The 25,984-nt window shown below is 43.3% G+C and overlaps 1 protein-coding gene across 1 annotated transcript in view; it reads right to left on the bottom strand.

Annotated features, from left to right (window-relative positions):
• Positions 1-4,728: 4,728 nt before the first annotated feature.
• Positions 4,729-25,984, bottom strand: part of LOC127577441 (meckelin-like) — a 104,517-nt gene continuing 83,261 nt past the window's right edge. Inside the window, exons 11-16 of the transcript XR_007957382.1 lie at positions 25,620-25,736; positions 24,403-24,519; positions 20,253-20,359; positions 13,820-13,922; positions 9,144-9,286; positions 4,729-6,968 (exon numbers count right to left, since the gene is read on the bottom strand). The gene's annotated coding sequence lies outside the window, so the exon portion shown is untranslated. The remainder of the gene's footprint in view (positions 6,969-9,143; positions 9,287-13,819; positions 13,923-20,252; positions 20,360-24,402; positions 24,520-25,619; positions 25,737-25,984) is intronic.

Here is a 25,984-nt window from a genome sequence, read left to right as displayed (position 1 = left end):
ATCCCACTCCCACTCTGACCTCTCGGTCTATGTTATAATGAGGCTTAAGGAACAATACCTCATTTTGCGTCTGGGCACGTTGCAACTTGCAGGACTCAATACTGAACTTTGCAACTTCATATAACTTGTTCCTTCTTTCCGTTTGCATCAGGACTAGCCATGTGTGCTTGCCATTCCTCTCCCCTCAGCAAATCCCCGTAGACCAGACTATAAAACAATACCCAGATTTTACAACATTAGGAACATATTACTCAAGGTACTTAACTAATTATTCAACGGCAACACCATTTCACCCTATTACAGTCATTCCCTTTGTACCTTCATTGCCCACCCCAACCTTCTCTGTTACCTAGACTAACTTGCTTCCTCCCTTCCTCAGTTCTGACCAAGGATCTTCGATCTGAAACATTAACTCTGAAAAGATGTCCAGCCATTACCTGGTGACATAGAAACATAGAACAGTACACCACAGAACAGGCCTTTTGGCCCACGGTGTTGTGCCGACATAGCTAATCTCTCCTACCTACAGAATGCCCATATCCCTCCATTTTCCTCTCAATCATGTGCCCATCCAAGCCCCTCTTAAAAGCCCCCAAGGAATTTGCCTCCACCATCCTATCAGGCAACGCATTCCAGGCATCCACCACTCTCTGAGTAAAAAACTTACCCCTCACATCTCTTCTGATCCTACCCCCTCTCACCTTAAATGCATGCCCTCTGGTATTGGATCACTCAATAATGGGAAAAAGATATTGCTTGTCCAACTTATCAATGCAAGCAACATCAATAGCAATTAGCTATGATGTCCATGACGTTGAAAAATCAGCCTTTTCTCAGAGGCAGGAACCACAGATTTAAGAGCAGCCACCATTCGATGGAAACTCCCCACAGCACAAAGAAACAATCTATTCCAAATAGACCACCCAAGTATGCCACTATACCAACCACTTTTTGACAAAGGAAGTGTACCACACCATGAAGCAGTCTGCTTCAAGGGAAGAAAATGTATCCTGGTACCTAAAGCATGAAAGAACAAGTACACAATAGGAGAAGCATTCAATACAGTCATGGGCAATCTGCCCCAGGCCGGAACTCCTCTGCTCTGCCTAATCCCCATCACCCTCAATCCCCCAACGATTCAAAAATTTATCCAACTGCGCTTCAAATAATTTAAATGAGCCCGCCTCCACAACTCTCTGGGAGGAAAATTCGAGAGATTCACTCCCCTCTGTAAGAAGAAATTCCTCAGCTCTTTTCTTCATTTGAGACTCTCCCACGAGTGAAAACATCTCGATGTTTAAGCCCCCTCAGGATCTTATATGGTTCAGTAAGATCACTCCTCACTCTTTGAAACTCCAAAGAATACAAACCCAACAATACAGATGAGAGGAAATCCTTCACTCAGAGGGTGATGGTGAACCTTTGCAATCCTCCATCCCAAAGTCTGTGGAGACTTAGTTGTTCGGTTCATTCAAAACACAGACGGTCGATTTCTGGATATTAAGGAAATCAAGGGGTTTGGAGATAAAGCAAAAAAGTGGTGCTAAGGTAGAAGATCAGCCAGGACCTTGGCAAATGGTGCAGCAGGCTTGTATAGCCAAATGGCCTACTCCACAGCTCTTCCATGTACTTAAGATCTTATGTTCTTAACACTGTGCAGGAAATTCATCTGTGCACTCCCAATTGTGCTTCATCCGTGTACTGATCTCATTCCCTGGGAACCAATCATCTCGTTCCAGGCGTGAAGTTTAATTATGGATTACAAGTTGCTCCTGTGATGATCATGATTTATTAATGCCAAGCTGCAAGGGAACTCCCTCTTGCTGACCTTCTGCATAACTGAACTCTCCCCCAATTCTTTAATTCCATACCTCATACCCAATGTCAGCCCTGCCCTGCTTCGTGCAGCCCCCCACCAATTCCCAATCACACCTTCCCTTGGTCCCCAATCATGAAGCTTCGTCCATCTGACACACAACCCATCCCCCCAAGGCAACAATCCCTGCAATCCCTGCTGACCCTCTCAACCCTTTCCCCATCAACATTCCAGTGATCCATTGGAACCTGAAGCCACAAACCCTCCCTTGCCCACAATGGCCCTGAGACCCCCAAGGTCCTCCTGGGCCTCTCTCTGCAGAGACCACACCACCCCCCCCCCCCAATCTCCTTGCCCACAATCCCTGCCCTTTAGCACGGACACCATTTCACCATTTGATAGCTGAATAGTTGAGGAAATCCTTTTAATTGGATCAGAATGAGTTAATTCCACTGGGAACTTTTCTTGAGAGAAATGTTCTTATTACACTCAAAAGGGGACCATGATATCATTTGAAAACTATTTACCGAGAAATGTGTGATCTGTTTATATGTAATCAGTATCATATGTGGTAAAATTAATAACAGGCATTATTGTCTGTTGGTTAGTTCTCATGTAAAGCAGTCTATCTGGCACAAGGGTTTGTCAGTGTAATGTGTAGGATACAGACATCAATTTGCACATAATCGCAACCCATCGATAAACTAACAATAACCTCCACGGCGACAATGGCTAACACAAGGGGACATAATTTTAAGGTCATTGGAGGAAGATATAAGGGGGATGTCAGGGGTAAGTTTTTTTAGACAGAGAGTGGTGGGTGCGTGGAACGCACTGCCGGCAGAGGTTGTGGGGGCAGATACATTAGGGACATTTAAGAGACTCTTAGATTGACACATGAATGATAGAGAAGTGGGGGGGGGGGGTGCTTCGTGGGAGGGAAGGGTTAGATAGATCTTAGAGCAGGATAAAATGTCAGCACAACATTGTGGGCCGAAGGGCCTGTACTGTGCTGTTATGTTCTATGTTCTGTATAAGGGGGTATTTTCCTCAGCATAACAATGAGAGATGATTAGTCACACTCTGCTCCTGTTGAATTATGCAATGACAAATAACATTACCAGAAAAAACAAACACACATTTCTTAGCACCTTTCCAGAGCACTTTAGAGCCACTTTTGAAGTGTAGCCACTGTTACATGTAAGAAGCAGAGCAGCCAACTTCTGCACAGCAAGATTCCACAAAAGCAAACCACCAGATGATGTTTTCATGACCAACACCAGCTGAAGGATAAATATTAGCTGAAAGACCAGCGAGAATGCTCCTTCTTTCTTCATAACAAGGCTATGGGATCTTCTGACACCAGCTCAGAAGGCAGACGAGCCTCATTTAATAAGCCATCTGAAAATGAGCACTTGTGACAGAGCATACTCCCACTTAGCAGCTCTGGAGTGTCGCTCTTGGTTTTGTCTCAAGTCCACCAGGTTCTGACTCAGAGGCCTGATTGTGTCTTGCTGAACCGCAGCTGACATTTAACTCTGAAGTTGGATACAAACAGGTTGGAATCTCGCAGAAAAGTGCAATGTCACTTCCAACCAGGAAGCCACTGAGAGACAGCAGACCTAAAATATAAAAGCCCCCTTTCGCTATCTGAACAGATTGGTTTGACCCAGACTGAAGCCCAAATTGAAGACCCACACCACCAGGTTCGAGAACAGCTACTTCCCTTCAACCATTCGGTTCTTGAACCAACCTGTACAACCCTAATCACTACTTCAGTATAGCAACACCATGACCACTTTGCACTGCAATGGATTTTTTTTGCTCTAATTGTGTTCCTGTATAATTTTGTATAATATGTGTTTACTTTATGATTTTCTTGTGAATGTGGTGTCTCTGATCCTATATGGCTGTAATGCTGCTGCAAGTAAGTTTTTCACTGCACCTGTGCATACATGTACTTGTGCATATGATAATAAACTCAACTTTGACTTTAAAGTGCAAAGATAATATGCCATTCTGCAGCAACTGTGGGACAACACTGTTAAATCCAAAACATTTATTAGAATATAAATACAAAACTGTAAAATTGACTACACTTTTAAACAAACAAAATTTAAAAACAATTTTTCAAAATATGTTAGTGAAATACCGTGGTTCAAATCTGGTTAATGCAAGAGGACACACTCAACACAGGATTGGGGAATAAAATTACAAAGCATTTCCAATAACATTGTTATCTTTCCCAAGATCAGTGGGCGGCATTGCGGCTGCTGCCTCGCAGAGCCAGAGACCCGAGTTCAATCCTGACCTCCAGTACTGTTTGCACATTCCATGTGCGTTTCCTCTGGGTACTCCAGTTTCCTCTCACATCCCAAAGACGTTGGGGTTAGTAGGTTTGCCCCTACAGTCAGAATCTGGGGGAAATTGATGAGAATGTGGGGAGAATGAAATGGGGTTAATGTTGGATTAGTGTAAGTGGGTGGTTGATGGCCAGTGTCAACTCAGTGGGTCAATAGGTCTGTTTCCATGCTGTATATCTCTATGACCCACTGGGTACTGGACAACTCTTGTTTCACTAAGTATAAAAATATATAATCAGGAATGTTTATTTTTGGATAGAACATGGGCACCAATGGCACCATACCCTGGAGAAGGTGGTGGTGAAGCTCTGCTGCCTTTGACGTGCTCGTTGTCTTTTGACACGACCAACTGATGCAGCTGAGTGCTTTGCTGGAGACAGACTGCAAATGCTGGAAACCTGGGGCAACGCACACAAAATGCTGGAGGAACTCAGCAGGTCAGGCAGCATCTATGGAGGGAAATGAACAGTCGACATTTCAGTCCTGATGAAGGGTCTCGGCCCGAAACATCGACTGTTCATTTCCCTCCATAGATGCTGTCTGACCTGCTGAGTTCCTCCAGCAGTTTGTGTGAGTGCTTTGCTGGGCAACTTCAACAGCAACTAAGAGTTAATCATTTTGCTGAGGTCTGAGACACATGTGGTGCAGACAGCAGCACATCAGCCTTCCTCTGCCAAAGGACATGGGTGAAACAGATGGGCTTTATCACCACTCTGATAATGACTTTATATTCAAATTGATTTAATTAATCGAATCTGACTATAAATTCCCCAATGGCAGTGGCAGGATTTAAAATCATACTTCTAGATCTTTCATGCAAATTTAGTCTAGTAACAACCTGGTAGAAGGAAAACTTAGTTGCTTCTAAGTTATCCCTGGTTAGTTGTACTAAATGCATCGGTATCAACACATTATATTCTGCCTCTGAAAATCAGCTGAAGGAACTTTGGAGGAAGAGTACGATGCATTCAATGCTGTCAAGTATGAATTTCTAGCAGAGTGTATCTATATCCCCACAGATTCCTCAATAAGGCACCCTTAATTGAAGGGAAGGGTCTGCCACGTTGATACAATCCCATGCTGCCACAGAGACCTGGGCCTCAAGTCTCCATTTTCCCAGGTTATTAAGAACAGCTTCACATACCCAAAACTGTAGCTTCAACCCCACCTCCACCCAGTATTTCCATCTTGTGAGTAACCACAGCAAACTCTCTCCACTCCCCCTCCTCTCTCAACCTGCCCCAATTACTTTTCCACATCTAATGTTGCCAACACTCCAAGACTGCCCAGAGTTTACAGGGACTGAAGATGAACCTCCCGTGGTCGACACAGTGAGAAAAATTACGTGAATAATAAATATAGTTGTTTTCATTTGACTTGATCGAAAAATATTTAGCCGCAACAGTAAGTGGCCATGTCACTTACTGTTGAGGCCAATCCAATCACGTTGCAAGGAAACTGTTTCCTTAATGGCACAGAGGAGGCCATTTGGCCCATTGAAACACTGCTGATCGATTGGTTAACAAAGAGTTTATATCTCCAGTTGGCAATGGGAAGCTGGTGGCACCAAGCATATGGGCCAATGGAATGTGCGACAGGGGTTGGAGGTCTGCAGCGGGGATCATGTGACACAACCTTAGGCAGTAAGTCCAACCTGAGCTGGCAACATTCCCCTGCCTCCCCCATACTTCCTCTCATTCTATCCTGAGGTGTTAATGCCTCAAACTGCAATTGCATTGTGAAGCTGTTGGCACCCAAGAGCCAATTATTAGTCATCAACAGGGGAGATCATTCAGCGACATAATAAACCTGCCTGTGGAGATGAGAAACCTTCGCAAGTTGGTCTTCCGGAAGACCACCTTCAATGGGCAGTAAGCAATCTTTGTGCCTTCTTCAAAGCAAGGAAGCACAGCCAGATGGGAAGAAGGCACTACTTCATTAGGAGTTTGAGGAGATTTGGTACGTCACCAAAGACTCTTGCAAATTTCTACAAATATACGGTGGAGAGCATTCTGACTGGTTGCATCACCGCCTGGTATGGAGGCTCCAATGGGCAGAATTGAAAGGGGCTGCAGAGGGTTGTAGACTCAGCCAGCTCCATCAAAGGCACAACCCTCCCCATCATCGAGGACATCTTCAAGAGGTGGTGTTTCAAGAAAGCGGCATCCATCATTAAGGACCCTCACCACCCAGGACATGCCCTCTTCACGTTACTACCATGGGGGAGGAGGTACAGGAGCCTGAAGACCCAGACTCAACGTTTCAGGAACAGCTTCTTCCTCTCCGCCATCAGATTTCGGAAAGGTCCATGAACACTACCTCGTTATTCCTCTTTTGCACTATTTATTTGTTTTTGTAACTTATAGTAATTTTTACCTCTTGCACTATACTGCTGCCACAAAACAACAAATTTCACGACATATGTCAGTGATAATAAACCTGATTCTGAAACTCCATTTGCCACTTCAGTCAGCAATCTGTCTTTTAATTTTCCTTTTTTTCTTGGCTGCATCTCAACTGTGCCCGTGCTGTTTCCATCTGCGACGGGGACCAGGTTTTCTGCTGTGGCTTCACTATTGACTGTCCTTGGTAATGAGCATTGGACCAGACACATCAAATTATTACTCTTGTATAAAGTCACACTCATGTGAGCGCTGTAAGATTGAACTGGTCCCATCCACACAGTGGTCCTCGGTAGAGGAGAAATTCTAGATGAGAAATCTTTCATCAACTAGTGTCTTTGTGGCCAAATTCCTCCTTGAAATCGCCTCCCTTACTGTTTTCAGGACCTAATTTTACAAGAAAAAGCACATGTTTTGAATTAAATAGGATAATCGCTTCTCAATGTCCCAATCAAACAGGCACTAATTGCAAAAGACTTAGATTCCTGTGACAGCTTTCATGCCTCTAAGTATGTTACATCCACTGAAGTACTTTTGAAGTGTAATCACTGTTGTAGCAAAGGACATTAGGTGGCCAATATGTGTCCAGCATGCTCTCACAGTTATGAACATGGCAATCACCAGATAATACATTGTCCTGACCTATTTAGTCAAGGGGTGAACATTGGCTATGTCACTGGTTGGAACTACTCTGCTCTTTTTTGAAATAGTATCATGGGATATTTTATATTCATCTGAAGGATGAGATAAGAAAGATAAGGTTTATCCAAAGAAGGCATACCAGACAATGCAGCACTCCCTCTGCACCGCACTGGAATGTCAGTCTGAATTTTGTGCTTTCTATTTTCTAACGCAGGTCACAACCCACTGATCCAATACTTTGGGCTGGGGTTAGGCATGTTTGTACTTGGATGGGATCTTGCTAAAAAGTTTTTAATTTTTTAACTGCCATTGAGCTGATGCATATTGAATGCAAACCAACAACACATAGGTCAAAAACAGAAAATTCTGGAAGAACTTAGCCAGTCCAGCTGCATCTGGGGAAAGAGAAACCAGTCAAGGTTTTGGGTCAGGGACCCTTTGTCAGAACTGGGGGACAAAGAGTGGAGGGTCTACAGTTTTCAAAGCAGAGCTGGGGGGAGGAATGAGGTATAAAACAAAACACTGCCTGGAGATAGGTTAAGATAGATCAGGAGATGAGGAGCATGAGTACTGTGTGAGGGAATCAGAAACCACTGAGGGCGAATAGTAGGAAAGAGACTGATGGAAATCCCACCAGAGAGGAGAACTTTTTCAAGGTAGACATTTAGTTTTCCGCAAAATATAGGCACATGGAGGATATTGGAAAGAAGAAAGGCAGTCCGTAGATGGTTGTCTGGCTGTATTTTGCAAGTGTGTGCAGTTTCCTCATGTCTGTTGTCCGTCAACAGACATGAGGAAAGCAAATCAGCCTCCAGGACACTGGTGGCTAGTTCTGGATGGATAATACTGGAATCAGTCATGTGAAGTTGGATGATATTTTGGAGACACTGGAGGAGGCAGGCATGGTCATCTGCTAAGAGAGGTCAAGAAAGAATAATTCCTCTGCGAGTCACTGTTGTTGGTGGCTCGTTACCAGCTTTGGTGTCTGGTGCAGGCTATCCCTGGGTAATGAACAGGCTCCGTTTTTACGGACATCCATAAGTTAATGTTGTCTGCAAGTCGGAAAATACACAACAATCACTCAATATCGGAACCATACCTCCACAGTATTGTAATGAATGGCATCAGAAGCACATAAAACTGTTAAGAAAGAACTATTAGTAAAAGTGGAGAGAAAGAGAAAACTGGTCTGCCGCCTGTAGGAACGAACGCATGTCCAGAGATGGCACTTTTGAATTTAATAATAATATGGGAGCTTGTTAGTCTGTAGGGGTGTCCATAAGTTGTCCGTTCATAACCCGGAGATGGACTGTGCTTGCAGTCCCAGCATCACTACAACTGGAACTCCAAGCACATGCATCACCCTACAGCAGCAGACACATAGAGGACAATTAAGAATCAATGTTTGCCTTTAATGGAATGGGATACAAAGGAGAGGCACTATGTTTCTGTTGTGCAAAACCACAGTCAGTAGTACTGTGTTAGTGGAGCCTCTGCCTCACAGAGCCAGTGATGTGGATTCAATCCCAACCTCGGGCGCTGTGTGGAGTTTGCACATTCTTCCTGTTACTGCATGGGTTTCCTCCGGGTGCTCGGGTTTCCTCGCACATCCCGAAGGCACACAGATTGGTAGGTTAGTTGGCAACTATAAGTTGCCCCTTGGGCAGAGATGAGTGATGGAATCCAGGGGAAGAAGAGAGAATGGGACTCATGCAGGGTTAATGCAGACTGGTGCTTGATGATCAGTGCAGACTCAAGGGTCTGTTTCCATACTGGGGACTCTGTAAGGTTAAGGTCAGGGGACATAATCTGAACATTTAGGCCAGGAATGAAATCAAGATGTCCATTTTCAGAAGAGGTTACACCGGGATCCAAGCTCCTGAAATCACTCGGGTTACCATTAGTTAGGCGCCACTTTACCTTCTGTACAAAGTAAGTGATGATTGCGGCCAGAACAAAGTCTTGCGTCCCCAGATCCACGACAGAGAACAGCAGAGCATCAAAAAGCAGCAGCACTAACTCGTGGCCATAATAAAGGGCATTGCTGAACAGCATCCGCTCATCTGAACACAAAAACAGTAGGAAATAGTTGAATCGTAAACCTTCACAACAAGCACTGTGTTGCCTCTCCCCGGGAGCATTAACAGCTGAAAAAGCAAAATATGAAAGGCTGAATAAACAAAGGCTGACACGACTGCAAACTGGGTCAGGCACAGACTCCAGCTCAGAAAGAGCAGAGTGCACAGACAGCTTAACTAGCTCACACACAGGGCAGTGTATCCCTTTGTGCAGATTTCCTCTGGGACAGACTCCAATGGCAAATGGAGTTAGCCAATGTCACTAATAGAAAGGGATAACTATCAGGCAAAGAAATGCCAAGACCAACTCTTAGCACATCCAATGCGCCAAAAACATCCCAAGGTACAACACAGGAATGTTCACAAACAAAATTTGGTACCGAGCTATTTAAAGGGCTACTAGAACATGTGATCAAAAGCTTGGTCAAAGTTTTAGATTTTAAGGAATGTTTTAAAGGAAGAGGGGAGGTAAATTATAAAGGGTAGCAAATAAAGTTGGCAAGATGTACTAACTCTGCCATCTACCCACCACTTTGGACCTAGCCTTTAAGCAGAGTTAGTCAGCAGTGACCACAAGAAAGTTTCCCACTGTTTTAGTGATTCTCATATTATTACATTGAGTCATAGAGTTGTACAGCAAAGAAACAGGCCCAACTCATCCATGCCGATCTTTTTGCACATCTACCCTAATCCCATCTACCCACGTTAGGACCGTGTCCTTCTGTGCCTTGCCTACTTAAATGTCTGTCTGAATGCAGATGAACGGTAATTGTACCTGATTCCACCACCACCTCTGGCAGCACATTCCGGATATCAACCACTCTCTGTGTAACCAACTTTCCCCACAGATCCCCTTTAAAACTCCTTCCTCTCACCTTAAACCTATGCCCTCATGTTTTTGATACCCCTACCATGGGAAAAGGAGTTTGACTATCTACCCCATCTGTGCCTCTCATAATCGTATATACTTCCATCAGGTCACTTCAAGTGCCAGCGCATATAATGTGCATTTATGATTGAATGCTTATCTTGCCTGCAAAACAATATTTTTGAAAATGATCTGATGGGAAACATGCATGCTTTTTGGAAGAAGAAAATAAAAATTCTTTAACTTCATAAAACCCACAGGATTTACGATACAGGCACATTAAACACACGCCACAGTTTACAAAAATTACAACTTCCATTTATATCATATATATAAAAAAGTTGCAAAACATCCAGTTTCTTTGGAACATTATCAAGCAAAAATGAGCCCTGAGCGACATCTCTAACTTCTGGGCAGGTGATTAAGTGTTTGGTCCCGGGGTAGGCTGTGAAGACAATTTTGAAGCAGGAGAGAGAGGCAGAGAGATTACTGAGAAAAGGAGGGGAAGGGGGTAAGATGATAGAGGGATTTGAAAATGAGGAGGTGAATTTGAAAACAGAGGTGTTGCTCAACTGGTAGTTAGCAACACAAGAGGTGAGGGGAGGACAGGATTTGGTGTGGATTAGGGCACGGACTCTAGACCTCTCCAGTTCCTTACCAAACTGGTAAATCTTAGAGTAATACAGCACAGAAACAGGCCCTTCGGCCCAACTTATCCATGATGACTGAGGTGGCCACCTGAAGCTAGTCCCATTTGCCTGTGTTTGGCCCATATCCTTCTGACCCTTTCCTAATCACGTACTTATCCAAACATCTCCCAACGCTGGAAGACCAACAGGTTTCAGGCAGACTAAAGTGCATCGTTCACCGAGTTGATGATCCTGGCCCTCTCTCTGCAAGGAGTACACTACCCAATTGTGCACCCCTACTGCTATCCTTACTTCGACTAGCCCATCTTAGACTCCTTGGGATGGAGAACAACTCAAGGTGATGGATAAACAACCAAAGCCTTGCAACATCCAAAAGGTGGGCCCTAGCAGATTCCCCAGTGTCCACCCACTGCTCCTCAAAAGCCCACCCTTCCTCTAAAGCAAAGGACATTCCATTTCTGCCTCATTTCTCTCTTCCCTACTTTTCTAGGGAAAACATCTCCATCAACTGAAATATTTAAATTTGAAAAAAATTAAATTGTAATACTTTATAAAATTATAGTATCAAATCTCACCAAGCAGCTCAAGTATTTCAATAGGTCACACTGTCCAGGGTGAAGGATGAGGGGTTACCTTGATGAAATGCAGAAGATTTTGAAGGGATTTGAAAGATAGATGTTTTGAAGATGCTTCTCCAGGTCAGGAAGTCAAGAACCTTGGGCATTGTCTCAGGATAGAGAATCAACCAAAACACTTTAGATGAGAAGGAATTTATTCCCTGAAATGGTTATGTATCTTTGGAATGCTCTGGCTGTGGATGTTGAATCATTAAGAATAGTTAAGGTTAAGCGGAACAGATTCTTGGGTGTACAGGGTAATCAAGGGTTCTAGGGGTCAGGGAGGAAGTGGAGGTTAGATAAGCCATGATTCTATTGTATGGCAGAGCAGGCCATTGAAATGGTTAAATCCTGCCTCCATTCTCCTTATGTTACATTGTTATGGATTGCATGGGCCACTACCCCCAGAGTAGTGAGCTGGTCTGGCAGAAGCTGACTCTCTAATGCCTACCAGAAGTGAAGCAGAGCGGTTCAGAGCTCAGGTAGAGAGGACTTGGTCCATGTGACGTCCAGACCCGCCTGGGATGAGAGAAGAACTTGCCACTGAACTAGACAATGGGCTCTCCCTGAGCATGATATAGCTCTGGAGACAGCTGACCAAGGTGAGGGGGGAGGTGAAGGCGGGACACATACCGGCTACCTTAGAGTGGGACAGTAATAATGGACCAGATTCTGCACATCAATTTTTGTCATCTATTTAGAAGTGGTGAGTCAAGTGATGCAGGACATCATGAGGCAAAAGTTGAAAAATTCTGCGGATGACAGTGAGGTAAATGAGGATGCAACAGAGGATGTTGGAAGGTTGGGTTTATCCAAGTGCTGTCAAGATGAGGATAGGAAAGAACACAAGAAGTCAGAGAAGAGGACAAACAACATTCAGCACAGAATTCAAGAAGGTTAAGAGCTGATAGAGAATAGGTTCCCGGTAATCAGTTCCTTGGTAGAACTTGAGCCCAGCTATAAACTGGATTTTATTTTTACACTCTACAAAATTGGTAACTTGGTAAATTATTGTCACATGTACTGCGGCACAGTGCAAAAGCTGGTTTTGCATGCCAACCATACAGATCTTTTCATCACATCAGTGCATTGAGGTAGTACAAGGGATAACGATAAGAGAATGCAGAATAAGGTGTCACAGAGAAAGTGCAGTGTAGGCAGACAATAAGGCGCAAGGCTGTAAATGAGGTAGATTGTGAGGTCAAGAGTCCATCTTATTGTACTAGGGAACTGTTCAATAGTCTTATGAGCGGGATGGAAGCTGTCCTTGAGCCTGGTGGTATGTGCTTTCAAGCTTTTTGTATCTTCCGCCCGAAGGGAGAAGAGAGAATATTGGGTGTGGGTAGGGGTCTTTGGTTATGTTGGCTGCTTTACCGAGGCAGTGAGGTGTAGACCCATGGAGGGGAGGTTAGTTTCCATGATGTGCTGAGCTGTGTCCACAACTCTCTGCAGTTTCTCTGTGGTTCCGGGCAGAGCAGTTGCCATACCATGCTGTGGTGCAGCCAAAAGGTTTCTTTAGCCTCCTGAAGAAGTAGAGGCACTGGTTGTGCTTTCATGGCCATGGTGTCTACATGGGCCTACCTATTTCATTCCATTTCAGGAAAAATGGATGGTGAATTCAGCACAGATCTTTACAAAGATCTTTACATTAACATTTCACACCATGAGAGAAAACTCTTCATGGTGGAGATAACTATATCTCAATTTGGCAGGGTCACTGGTTACAGGGAGTACATCCAATGGCCTGGACTCATATAAACTTGTACAACTGCTCTGGGGAAGTTCTTTAGCCAAATTCAAAATACTGCCATAGCCAAAGCCAACAAAAATATCACAATGAGGTACCATAATTGGAGCAGGTTCTGCACATCAGTTCTGACATTTATTTGCATCTGGGAACGTCAAATGATGCAGTACATCATGAGGTAAAGGTTGAGCAGATGAGGAAGCAATGGAGGAAGGTGCCAAGCTTGGCTTTGTTCAACTGCTAAGAACAAGGGCAGGAAAAAAAGTACAATGGGAAGTCAGATAAACAATATCCAGTGCAGTTATGCCCAGCTATGTGAATGTAAGGAGTTCTGTCTGTAAAGAGTCTATCTGGAAGGAGTTTGTACGTTCTCCCTGTGTCTGCGTGGGTTTCCTCCGGGTGTTATGGTTTCCTCCCACATTCCAAAGATGTACGGGTTAGGAAGTTGTGGGCATGCTATGTTGGCGCCGGAAACGTGGCGACTCTTGCGGGCTGCCCCCAGAACACTCCACGCAAAAAGATGCATTTCACTGTGTGCTTCGATGTGCATGTGACTAATAAAGAATCTTAAAATGATGTAAAGCCATGAGTACGTGGCATTGGGCTCCAAGATATTGGCAAATCTGCTGCTCTTACCATTATAGAAGAAACTTCTGTCATCTGATCGCTGAAACTCGAAGTCCAAGATTCGCTCCAGAAAGAGCTTTTCCTTCACAACGTAGTCCATGTCTTTGTAAGCCTGTGTACAGAACAGTCCACAACGTTACATAAGGAGGGGACAGAGCAACTGTTACATGGTAAATAGGTAGTGGGTCAACCATGCAATAGTGACAACACTGTCATCTCTGAATGACGTTTCTGGGTTTATCCCACTCCAGAGAATCTAACTTTGAAATTCTAGGCTGACACTGCAGTGGGAGTGCTGCATTGTCAGAGGAGCGATCTTTCAAATGTGTTGTCACACCAGGGCTCCTTCTGAACTCTAAAGTGGAGATAAAAGATCTTATGCACTGCTTCCATTGTCCGAAAGAATATTTACCACTCAATCAACACCACAAAAACAGATTATCATATTGCCATTTCTGAGAGCACATTGTTGCTGTGTTTTCTACATCTAACAGCGACAAACCTCATCAGCTGTAAAGAATTAGGGGCATCATGAAAGACACTTTAGGAAGATGAGTCTTTTTGTTTTTATTTAATTCCAAATCTTCACAAGTCATCAGGATACCCTAAAGTACTTCAAGCCTAACAGCAAAGCATGTGTCCTGTGGGCAATCCCACAGTGATGAGGTGAATAACCAACCGATTTATGGGCGAGGGGAGAATGTGGACCAAGACAACAGGAGAACATGAGTCTTTTCAAATAACTCCAAGGGAATCCTTTTGCATTCACTTTGCAGACAGGCAAAGCCTTGTTTCTCATCTTTCAATACCACATTAGCCTCAGATATGCACAGGAGGATAGACTAGATCATGTCTTGGAGTGAAGCTTGTAGCTATGATATGCTGACCCATGGAATGAAAGTACTGGTACTGGTATTGGTTTATTATTGTCACTTATACCGAGGTCTTCTCTGTGGATTTGTCACCTTGTCATGGTGGAGAAGCTTGTGTGGTCCTGAGATCCCAAGAGCGATGCCATCTGGAGCTATGCTCCTGGTAGGGTCACCCATGGTGGTAAGGTCGATGGTGAGGTCCCTGACAAAGAACAGTCCAACTAAGACCTCAAAGGTGGAACAGGCTGACGAAGTTATTTTGAACTCAATGGCTGTGAAGGCGGATGAAGGCTGCAACAAATCCATCAGCTCCAATCGTCGAGGTTTCCGTGCCATTGGAATCAGTTGGTTGATTTGTGAAGTATCGTGTGCTTTTTGTAGTGCAACATCAAGTACACGTTAAACAGATACACACACAGGCGTCTTCGCTCTGTGGGCTACTTCCAAGATTGGACTCATAAGCCACTTGAGAGTCCATAAATAGATCAACGGAACGAAGACCATCATCCTTGACCTCGAGGGCTAGCCATGACGAATGATACTGAGGTACAGTGAAAAACTTGTCTTGCATACCATTTGTACAGATCAATTCATTACATAGTGCATTGAGGTAGTACAGGGTAAAAACAATACAGAATGCAGAGTAAAGTGTCACAGCTACAGAGGAAGTGCAGTGCAAGTAGATGATAAGGTGCATAACAAGGTAGATTGTGAGGTCAAGAGTCCATCTCATTGTACTAGGGAACTGTTCAATAGTCTTATCACTGTGGGATAGCAGCTGTCCTTGAGCCTGGTGGTACGTGCCCTCAGGCTACTGTATCTTCTGCCTGATGGGAGAGGGGAGAAGAGAGAATGTCCCCGGTCGGTGGGGTCTTTGATTATGTTGGCTGCTTCGCCAAGGTAGCAAGAGGTATAGACAGTTTGCTGTTTGCAAACTCAAACGATTATCCAAGGCTTTGATTTCAGCAAGATGACAGTCGTCAGCCATCTCCTTATTGTTATGAGCCCTGTCTGCATTATTACAAGTCATTATTTTACTGTTATAATTTTGACTATAAACAGCTCCAGACCTGTCATATCACATGGATGGGAGAACAAGAAAGTGAATCAATGTAACACTGCGTAAAATCAACAGCATAAATACATAAAGTGCTCCGTAATGAATTAGAGGACATAAGTACAATTAAGAAATATGTGGACAGGTATATGGATGACAAGAGTTTAGAGGGATATGGACCAAGTGCTGGGAAATGGAACTAGCCTGAATATACATCTTGGCTGGCATGGACATGTATGGGCTGAAGAGCTTTTTTCCAATCTGTATGACTCAGACTCTATGACACAGAAGTACTTTAGTCATGGGTGATGAAGTGTTATGTCAGCCTAAGCACATTTTGTGAATCTGACCAATCATTCAGAATGAAGTCAGTTCAGTACAATATCCTGGTCCCCAATCTCTGCTGGTAAGTGGGACTGAGAAAACAGAAAACACACTTCTCACCACAATTAATACCAGACATCACCTTGCAAAAATCACAAAGGGACAAAGTAGTTCTGAGGTGAGGAAGGGGAAGATAGCATTGCCTTCATCAAAGTCTCAGCAATAACTTTAAATGACTCAGAGGCAGGATGCAGTGAACCTGAGGAGTTCAGAGAGAAAAATAACTTAAAACTGACAGTAGACACAGAAACATAAAGTTAATGAAATGTTATTTAAAAGAACAGCAGTTTCAGCCAAAAAAATTAAATAAGGATGAATGACTGGAAGCAAATATGTCCTATTGACTGTTTCCTACGAGTGTCCTTCACATTGAAAAGTAAAAGGAGCCAGAAGAGGGAATTCACAGGCCTGAGAAACAATAGTTGTTTGTGTGTGTTGTGTGTTGTGTGTGTGTGTGTGTGTTTGTGTGTGTGTGGTGTGTTGTGTGTGTTGTGTGCTGTGTGTGTGTATTGTGCGTGTATGCATGTTTATTTATTACACTATATAACATATATGGGCATGTTTGTGTGTCTGTGCATGCACACCCATATTCCCAGAAACAGCATATGAGCAGGTTATGTATGCATGCATGTCACATGCATTCATGTTTTCTGTGTCTTAATGGGGAGTATGCGTTGCACATGCATGTGTGAGTGTCTCATCTGAACCCCGCTCCTTTCATAAACCAATCCCAGTTGTTAAAACAAGCTCCTATTTTTGCTGTCAAAGTTGACAGCTAGCTACATCAGGGTCATAGCTGCTGTCATGCAGAATATTAAAGACACATTTTCAATCAATCATCTGACCACTGGTCACTCCTCTGAAGTATTTCTCTCTCCCACAGGTTAGTGTGGCTATGAAAAAAAGACAAAGACAGGCTGGGAGTAAAAGTTCTAAATTGGAGCACGGCCAATTTAACTGGACTGAGATATGACTTAGGCAGCAGCTGACTGGAAACGACTACTTAAAGGCAAATCAATGTCAGAGCAGTGGAAGACCTTCAAAAAGAAGATAGTGAAGATTTGGATCCATTACAAGAAACGGACAGCTCCAATTCTGCACTCCCAGAGATGCTGAGGACATACAGGGGAGGATAAGACAAAAAAGGGAGAAGGGTTAAACGCAATACGGAGAGCTCAACATCACAGAAAAGCCGAAAGGAGTTTGAAGGTGCAGGGTTGAAAGTATAAAAGAAATCTATAAAAGCTAAGAGGGTGCAAGAAAAGACACTAGTAGATAAAATCAAAGAAAACCACTAAGAGTTTGAGAAAAGTGTGAAGCAAGAGAAGATTAGAAGAGTGGGTGCTCTGAGAGCCAAAGCAGCAGCCTGAGTGGAAGTAGGAGGCATGTAAAGTTTTGAATGAATACTTTACATATGACTTCATGGAAGGTATTGACATTACAGAGAAAGAAAGTGATGTGTTGGAAATGATAAGTTTATAGTCAGAGGCCACATTAATTGCTCTACCATCTTTAAAAGTGGATAACTCAGCAAAGCTGGGATAAAATGTGTTACAAGCTCTTAAAAGAAGCAAGGGCAGAAACAGTAGAGATTTGCAATGCTGTTTGGCTTCATCATGGTGCAAGAGGACTGGAAGTTTGTGGATATTGTTGTTTTTAAAGGCAACTGCAGATCAGTCAGTCTGACACCAGAAATGGGCAAATCATTGGATATACAGGTTGAAACTGTCTAGTCCAGCACCTGAGCAGGAGAACGGTTCTTTTTAAGTATAGACATTCCCCGGGTGATGTAAGGGTCAGAGAACCGCCCCTAACCCAAAGTTTCTGCAAGTTGGAAACGTTCTCAGCCGAGATCACAGAAGTTATACTGCAGATTAATTAGCTGCAGATTAGTACAGACCTTAGTTAATTTGGATCTTAGTTAGATTTAGTTACGGTACAGTAGCAGTAGCGGTTAGTGTGATGCTATTACAGTGCCAGCGATCGGGTTCAATTCCCGCCACTGTCTGTAAAGTGTTTGTACTTTCTCCCTGTGACTCCGTGGGTTTCCTCCGGGTGCTCTGGTTTCCCCCCACATTCCAAAGACGTACGGGTTAGTAGATTAACATGGGTGTAATTGGGCAGCACAGGCTCATTTTAAGAATTACTACAGATGTGTACTACAGATTCAAAAACATGCCGGACCCCCCACATTCCAAAGAAGTATGGTTAGGAAGTTGTGGGCATGCTATGTTGGGCGCCAGAAGTGTGGCGACACTTGTGGCTGTCCCCAGAACACTCTACACAAAAGATGCATTTCACTGTGTTTTAATATACATTGTGACTAATAAAGATATCTTAGTTGCTGGACTGGAGAGTTTTCAGCCTGTAGCAACGCACATAGTTTCCTCTCCCCTTTCCCACCCTCTCCATCTACCCATCGCCCACACATTCCTCCCACTGGTTCCCCTCACCACCTCCTTCCCTTATTCCAAGGTCCACTGTCATCTCCTATCCAGATTCCTCCTAGTTTCAACCTGTATTTCAATTTCAAGTCAAACTTCCATTTCTGTGGTAGCGTTGACATGTGGTGGGCTTGGGGGCAAGGCCTCACTAGCGGTTAGAGCCACTCTGGGGCTGCAGCCAGGGCTCTTTGCAGAGCTCCCAATGGAAACAACTGTTTGATCCAAGGGCAGTGTCTGGCAATCATAGGGTCAGGTGAAGATCTGCTCCAATCTGACAGTTTCATGTTTCATAAATACCAGCTTATTAAAAACCAAATTCAAATTGTCAAGCTTGCCTTGATGGGACTTGAACCCACCACTTTCTGGATAATTACCTCAGTAACAATTATTGTACTTCCATTCCTTAATACCGCAGACCAGGTTGATCCTATTTAGGTGTGAGTACTTCCAGCTCAGTCACGACATGCCAATCAAAAACAGGACCTGAGTGGCATGAAAGGTCCTGACAGCAATTCTCAGGACCTTCCATGAGCTAAAGGTCAGATTGGTACCGATAAGGGATTGAACCTGGGATATTCTGGAACATAATGCCAACTAAACCACTGCCAGTTCAAGCCATGTAGCAAGATTTGAGTTAATAATCTGAACTGATCCTCTAGACTCTGACCTCATGATCTACCTTGTTGTGACCTTGCACCTTATTGCACTGCACTTTCTCGTAGCTGTGACACTTTACACTGTATTGTTTTTTACCTGTACTACCTCAATGCACTCTGTACTAATTCAATGTAACTGCACTGTGTAATGAATTGACCTGTACGATCGGTATGCAAGACGAGTTTTTTCACTGTACCTCGGTACAAGTGACAATAATAAACCAATACCAATACTCTAGTTGGTGAACCTCACATTGAAGAAAACACCATTCTCCAAATCAGATGTTAAACTGACATCTCCTGTCATGAGTACCTGGGCCAACATTCCTCTCTCAACCAATGTCACCTAAAGCATATTAACTGATTATTTCATGCCACTATTTGGAATATTTCAAATGTGAACAGTCACTCCAAAGTCATGAAATCCATGCAGAGTCTCCAGTGCAGTCCTCAAGGTGTGTGTGGCAACATCCTTTTGATAGATGTGAAACCGTGGCTCTCTTTGCTCTCAAGTGAATATAAAATCCCAAGACTTCAAAGGTGTGCATGGGATTTCTCCAGAAGTCACAGCTAATATTTATCCCACAACCAAAATCAGCTTCCTGTGCTCCTGTGCTGTGATGCAGTTTGTGACTTCAATACAATGAGCTATTTTGGCAGTGAACATATATTCAGCGCTGGCCTTGTAGGTCAGAGCATGGAATTTGTTTTGTTGCATTCAGGGGAATACAGGGAAGTTTTAAAATTTGCTACCCAGGAGTTTGTTGCAGTTGGCATGTTGACAATGGGTGAAATTATAAATCTTTTGACTCTCCCCATAATAAGCACTGGAATTCACTGGTGAAGGGAAGTGTGTAAACACACTACATCCTATTGGTGCCCTGAACGGTGAGTTTCCTTCTGAGTTTTACACCACTCACTCAGAAATATCAATTAACTTCCAAGGATTCATTTTAACACTGGCAACCACTACAAAATACATCATTTAGCAACACCTTGCAGCAAACAAAATGGAAGGTGCCAGCTCACGTGTTCAAGAAAGGACGGAAAGGAACTTGTTCATTGTGAAGTACGCCTTTTAGACTTTGCTGCAGAGTGGGTGAATCCACGTGCCCAGCATGATTCCTTCTTGCCACCTTTAAGGATAATAACATGAATGAAAAGAATGACCAAAGGTCACATCCTGCCATATGTTCCGGGACTCTGTAGTCGTAAAACAATGTCTGCTGCACAAATTAAAAACGTTTGCCCAAATCCTTAGCCCAGTCGATAGCATTAAACTCCATATACAATCACATCCGCAAAATGTACTTTACATATGAAATTCATCTTGGGTTCCAGTGTAGAATGAATTCCAAGGACAGTGTACACAGCTTTGACACAACAATGGAATGTATTGACTGCTTGTGACCAGAATTAATTTCTAGGCTGTTACATTTGCTGCATGGAAATGAAACATAAGATAAAACAGAGCTGAAGTAAAACAGAAAATGCTGGAAATACTCAGCAGGTCAAGGCAGCATCTGTGGAAATAGAAAGAGTCAATGACTTTCTGCCAGAACTGTACTCTCCAAACCATATCTGTGATTACCTGAACACCAACCCATTAGTCACAATTCAAATCTCAGCTATCACGGTATTAAAACCTCTTCTATCTTTGCACAACCAACTATTTCTTCACTTCAATACTGCCCTTCAATTCCTCTCTCCTCCCCCACACTTCTCTTAACCCTCATTATCACACCATAAGACCATAAGACATAGGAGCAGAATTAGGCCATTTGGCCCATCGAGTCGCTCCACCATTCAATCATGGCTGATTTATTATTCCCTCTCAACCCCATTCTCCTGCCTTCTCCCCATAACCTTTGATACCCTTGCTAATCAAGAACCTATCAACCTCTGCTTTCAATATAACCCAATGACTTGCCTCCACAGCAGTCTGTGGCAATGAATTCCACAGATTCACTGCCCTCTGGCTAAAGAAGTTCCTCCTCATCTCAGTTCCAAAGGATGTCCTTCTATTCTGAGGCTGTGCCCTCTGGTCCTAGACTCTCCCACTGCTGGAAACATCTCTCCATGTCCATTCTATCCAGGCCTTTCAATATTCAGTAGATTTCAGTGAGATCCCCCCCACCCTCATCCTTCTAAACTCTAGCGAGTAGAGGCCCAGAGCATCAAATGCCCCTTGTACGTTAATCCTTTCATCCCTGGATCATTCTCGTAAACCTCCTCTGGACCCTCTCCAACGCCAGCACATCCTTCCTTAGATATGGAACTCAGAACTGCTCACATACTCCAAATGTGGTCTGACCAACACCTTATAAAGCCTCAGCATTACATCCTTGCTTTTATATTCTAGTCCTCCTGAAATATATGTTAACATTGTATTTGCCTTCCTTCCTGCCGACTCAATCTGCAAGTTACCTTTAGGGAATCCTGCACTAGGACTCCCAAGTCCCCTTGCACCTCTGATTTCTGAACTCTCCCCATTAGAAAATAGTCTACGTCTTTATTCATCCTACAAAGTACATGACTATACACTTCCCTACACGGTATTCCATCTGCCACCTCTTTGCCCATTCTCCCAACCTGTCAAGTCCTGCAGACTCCCTGCTTCTTCAACACTACCTACCACTCCACATATCTTTGTATCATCTACAAACTTGGCACAAAGCCACCAATTCCATCATCCAGATCATTAACGTATAACATGAAAGTAGTGGACCCAACATCAAAACCCCACGGAACACCACTAGTCACCGGCAGCCAACCAGTAAAGCTCCCTTTATTCCCATTCTTTGCCTTCTGCCAGTCAGCCAATCTCTATCCATGCTAGTACCTTTTCCTGTAATACCATGGGCTCCTATCTTGTTTAGCAGCCTCTTGTGTAGCACCTTGTCAAAGGGCCTTCTGAAAATCCAAGCAAACAACATCCACTGACTCTCCTTTGTCTATCTTGCCTATTAATTCCTCAAAGAATTCCAACCAACTTGTCAGGTAAGAAAAAGGAATGGTTTCAATGCTGGCTTCGCCTACTTTATCATGTGCTTTCCGAATACCCTGAAACCTCATCCTTAATAATAGACTCTAACATCTTACCAACCACTGAAGTCAGGCTTACTGGCCTATAATTTCCTGTCTTTTGCCTCCCTCCCTTCTTAAAGAGTGGAGTGACAATTGCGATTTTCCAATCCTCTGGAACATTCCTGAATCTAGTGACTCTTGAAAGATCACTAATGCCTCCACACTCTCTTCACGACCTCTTTCAGAACGCTGGGGTGTAGTCCATCCGTCCAGGGACTTATCCACCTTCAGACCTTTCAGTTTTCCCAAGCACCTTCTACACTCACTTCTGCCCACTGACTCTCTCGAATTTCTGGCATGTTGCTGGTGTCTTCCACAGTGAAGACTGAAATAGCTATTCAGTTTGTCTGCCATTTCTTTGTTCCCCATTACTACCTCTCTAGCGTCATTTTCCAACAGTCCAATGTCCACTCTTGTCTCTCTTTTTATGTATCTGAAGAAGTTTTTGGTATCCTCTTTTATATTATTGGCTAGCTTATCTTCATATTTAATCTTTCCTCCCCTTATTGCTTTTGTTCAGTTGCCTTCTGTTGGTTTTTAAAATCTTCCCAATCCTCTAGCTTCCCACTAATTTTTGCAATATTGTATGCCCTCTCTTTTGCTTTTATGCGGTCTTTGTCAGCCAAGGTTGCCTCATCCTCCTTTTAGAATGCTGCTTCTTTGGGATGAACTGATCTTGTGTCTTCTGAATTATTCCCAGAAACTCCTGCCATTGCTGGTCTACCGACATCCCTGCTAGGGTCCCCTTCCAATCAACTTTTCCAGCTCCTCTCTCATGCCTCTGTAGTTACCTTTACTCTAATACTGATACATCTGATTTTAGCTTCTCCCTCTCAAACTGCAGGATGAGTTCTATATTATGATCACTGCCTCCGAAGGGTTCCTTTACCTTAAGCTCCCTTATCAAATCTGGTTCATTGCACAACAACAAATCCAGAATTGCTTTTTCCCTAGTGGGTTTGACCACAAGCTGCTATAAAAAGCCATCTCATAGGCATTCTACAAATTCCTTCTCTTGGAATCCAGTACCAACCTGATTTTCCCAATCTACCTGCATATTGAAATCCCCCATTGCCTTTCTTACATGCCTTTTCTATCTCCTGTTTTGATCTGTTCCCCACATCCTGGCTACTATTCGGAGGCCTGCATATAACTCCCATCAGGTCTTTTTACCCTTGCAGTTCCTTAACTCTACCCACAAGGATTCTACATCTTCTGATCCTATGTCACTTCTTGTTAAGGATTTGATTTCATTTTTTACCAACAGAGCCACCCCATCCCTCTGTCCACTTGCCTGTCTTTTCAATAGGATGTGTATCCTTGTATGTTTAGCTCCCAGCTGTGATCTTCTTTCAGCCATGACTCTGTGATGCCCACAACATTGTACCTGCCAAATTCTAACTGTGCTATAAGCTCATCTACCTTGTTTCGTGTACTGTGTGCATTCAAATATAACACGTTCAGTCCTGTATTCACCACCCTTCTTCTCAAATTTTCTCCATGTTGCCTGAAGTTAAATTCTTATCCTTTTCTAAACTTTCTGTCTTATTTTTTATTCTGGAGACTTCAGCAAGCTCTCCTGCACTCCCCTTCCCTTTTACTTTATCCATATTTTACCCATTACTCTACGCTGAGCTGTACAAACTTATCCTGCTGCCATTGCAGGGATGAACAATTTCGTTAGCACACCACAGCTCGACTGAGAGGAATGCATGAAGCAACAATAAATCCTGCTTATATTGTGTCCCCAACATCCAAAAACATCCCACTGTGCTTCACAGAAGGTTTATTATGCAAGGACAAGGAAGGAGCAGATAGCAGGAGCTTGGATAAAGGGGTAGGTTTGAAGCTGCATCCAAATGGAGGAGAGCACGAGGAGAAAGTGGAAGGGATTAGGGAGGAGATTCCAGCACTTACGGTGTAGACAGCTAAATGAATGGCTGATAACACACAGAACAAAAAACACTCTGCCCAAAGTATCAACAACTTCCTCAATAAGGGTGAAGGCCAATAGTTCACTGAACAAAAAAGTGAAGCAATCTTTTACTCTAAAGTGATAACAGGTCATAGAAAACAAAAACAAGTGAAGTACCTCATTCAATGGTGATAGTATCCTGTCATATTGTTGTCTGACCTTGTTAGAAATAAGGACTTCAAAGGTCTGGATCTCCATGTTGGGCTCAAGGCCTCTCATTGCACAAAGATTATCCTGTTGGAAAAAGGGTAGGATTAGAAAATGTTGTCAGTAAATTAATTCAAAACCATCCCCATCGCTAACCTTTCTGATTCCCACCTGCTGCTCTCTTGTCCCTCCCAAGCTCAGTGTCTTCATCACTTTTCTTCTTTGTGTGTGTTCACTGGCATCTCCTACTTGTGCAGATTTTCCTGTTCCAGACCCTGGGGGTACCCATTCCCCTTTGTACAGCAAAGAGAGAAAACTCTGTCTTAAGAGAACAAATACCCAGAACAAAGCTGGTCCAGTTTTTGACCCTTAGATGAAAAAAAAATGTCCATACACAACTGAGTTAAGGTGTTTATTTTTCTCTGTCTGATTTGCCAGTTATCCCTGCACCCAACCACCTCCAGAATAAGAGATCTGCCCCATTTGCCAGGGAAATACCTTGAGGTCATAGTTACAGGACAAAGATTTCTCCTTATAGGACCAAAATGAGGAGGAATTTCTTTACTCACAAGTATTGTGAATCAGGAATTCCTGACGCAGTGGGAATTTGATCATAGAATCATAGAGAGATGCAGCACAGAATCAGACAGAGTCCAGGGTGAATATGAACCACCATTTCATTAATCCTGCATTAATCCCATTCTCCTTACATTCTATCAACTCCCCCCAGATTCTACTGTTAGCCTACACATTAGGGCAATTTATAGTGTCCAAGTAACCTACCAACCCACATGTGGGAGGAAACTAGAGCACCTGGAGTAAACCATGCAGTCACAGCAAGAATGTGAAAATTCCACACAGAGCACCTGAGGTCAGGATTGAACCCAGGTCTCTGGCGCTGTGAGGAAACATCTCTACTAGCTGAGCCACTGTGCTGCTGTTGATTTGTCGAGAATATTCTAAAATGGGATTGATAGGCTTTTAAACTGAGTCAGTCAGGGGATAAGTTGACTTCATAGGAAAATGAACTTAAAGCAAAGGAACAGTCATGGTCTTACTGAATGAAGGATTAACAAGGTCACATAACATGATCCTATTCCAATTTCATTGGTTCTTGGAAGGGTGGAAATTATATTTGCTTTTAAGATAAATCTATCCTAAAATGATAAAATGCATCAACTGATTACCTCTTCTTTCTTGAGATTGAGGAACATTGTCTCCATACCAATATCAGCATGACCGTGTACCGATCGTCCATGGATGTAGAAACCATAACACCTGTGCAGTAAGATCAAGACTGATACCTGTGAGTAATGTTAAAGAAAAATTATAAATATTTTGTAGATGGGCATTAAAGAAAAGGGTGTTGGTATTTCTATTTTATAGTGAAACTTAAAAAAAGGTCACTAGATATTAACTGACCTGCAGCTAGTTAAGAAAGTTTCTGTGGGAAAATGAGCTGCCTAGATATTGGAGCACCCAGTCCCATATTTTTATGGCTGCATGATCCAATTTCAGCAAAAAGCGAAATATATTTGAAACAATGGAGCAT

This window comes from Pristis pectinata, chromosome 13 (assembly GCF_009764475.1).
Source record: "Pristis pectinata isolate sPriPec2 chromosome 13, sPriPec2.1.pri, whole genome shotgun sequence".
NCBI classification, from domain to species: Eukaryota; Metazoa; Chordata; class Chondrichthyes; order Rhinopristiformes; family Pristidae; genus Pristis; species Pristis pectinata.
Note: the sequence above shows the minus strand (reverse complement) of the source record. Positions and strands in the feature narration are given on the sequence as shown.